At 42.9% G+C, this 1,483-nt stretch overlaps 1 non-coding gene across 1 annotated transcript; it reads right to left on the bottom strand.

The window, feature by feature from the left end:
• Positions 1-1,364: 1,364 nt before the first annotated feature.
• Positions 1,365-1,483, bottom strand: LOC145677396 (5S ribosomal RNA). Its single transcript, XR_014129811.1, has one exon. It is a non-coding gene; the product is annotated as a 5S ribosomal RNA (ribosomal RNA).

Below are 1,483 nucleotides of genomic sequence, written 5' to 3'. Positions count from 1 at the left end.
CCACCCTGAGCGATTGTAACTCCAGACAACAACTTGTTTAATTCCTCGTCGTTACGGATAGCTAACTGCAGATGACGTGGAATAATCCTAGTCTTCTTGTTGTCACGAGCAGCGTTGCCTGCCAACTCAAGAACTTCAGCTGCCAGGTATTCCATGACTGCAGCCAAATACACGGGAGCGCCAGCACCAACTCGTTCGGCATAGTTACCCTTTCGCAAAAGACGATGGATTCTGCCTACTGGGAATTGAAGGCCAGCCCTGCTGGAGCGGGACTTGCTCTTTCCCTTGACTTTTCCACCTTTGCCGCGACCAGACATTGTTCAATATTCTTTCGTAATAAGATGAGAGGAAAAATTGCGGCCTCCCATGAATCAAGTCAGTTTTGTTACTACTTCAAGCGTGCACCCGAGTGCATCAAATGAAAAGCAAGGCAGTTGGCGCGAATTGAAACACGTACTGTAATTTAAATGAAGTCGATAAATCGGCGGACACATCTAATTTTGCTGAACGAGTGAGTCATCATGCCACCAAAAACTAGCGGAAAGGCTGCAAAGAAGGCTGGTAAAGCCCAAAAGAATATCTCCAAGGGAGATAAGAAGAAGAAGAGGAGGAGGAAGGAGAGCTATGCCATTTACATCTACAAAGTTTTGAAGCAAGTGCATCCTGACACTGGCATATCTAGCAAAGCTATGAGTATCATGAACAGCTTTGTTAATGACATCTTCGAGCGTATTGCTGCTGAAGCTTCTCGTTTGGCCCATTACAATAAGCGGTCAACTATCACCAGCCGGGAAATCCAAACAGCTGTGCGCCTTCTTTTGCCTGGTGAACTTGCCAAGCACGCTGTAAGTGAGGGTACGAAGGCTGTTACCAAGTACACAAGCTCTAAGTAAAAATCTTCTTCAAGATTTTTCATTTCAAACGGTCCTTGTCAGGACCAACACATTATTCGAAAGAGTTAAATCACGAAATTTGCTTCATTCTGTTATGTAGAAACACCTTGAAATCCAATTTCTATATGCTGTTAGTAAAAAAGTAAAGCACATAGCGGAGATGTGTCGTGCTTGTATACGAAAGGCATTTACTCGCCGGAGATCTACACTTAGTCATAATAATTTACTTTTAAAAAGTGGTAATACATTCCGTGTTAAGTATAGTAGTAGGTGCACACGGATCGGAAATCAGGTTATTTTAATGTGCCGTGCAAATAAACAGGCTGTTAGTGTAAGAAATAGTGGGTATAACGCTTAGAATATCGATTAATCGCTATGAAATAATGTTGATAAATTATCTCTTGAAAGTACTATAAAATTAATGTTTCTAGTATTTTCGTACTTGAAGGATAATGAAATTTGAAAAAGAGATGCCAACAGCACCTGGTGTTCCCAGGCGGTCACCCATCCAAGTACTGACCAGGCCCGATGCTGCTTGACTTCGGTGATCGGACGAGAACCGGTATATTCAGCATGGTATGGCCGTTGGC

Source organism: Thermobia domestica, unplaced genomic scaffold (assembly GCF_964235325.1).
Source record: "Thermobia domestica unplaced genomic scaffold, izTheDome1.hap1.1 HAP1_SCAFFOLD_826, whole genome shotgun sequence".
Classification (NCBI taxonomy): domain Eukaryota; kingdom Metazoa; phylum Arthropoda; class Insecta; order Zygentoma; family Lepismatidae; genus Thermobia; species Thermobia domestica.
The sequence above is the reverse complement of the archived record's forward strand: the minus strand, read 5'-3'. Positions and strand labels throughout refer to the sequence as shown.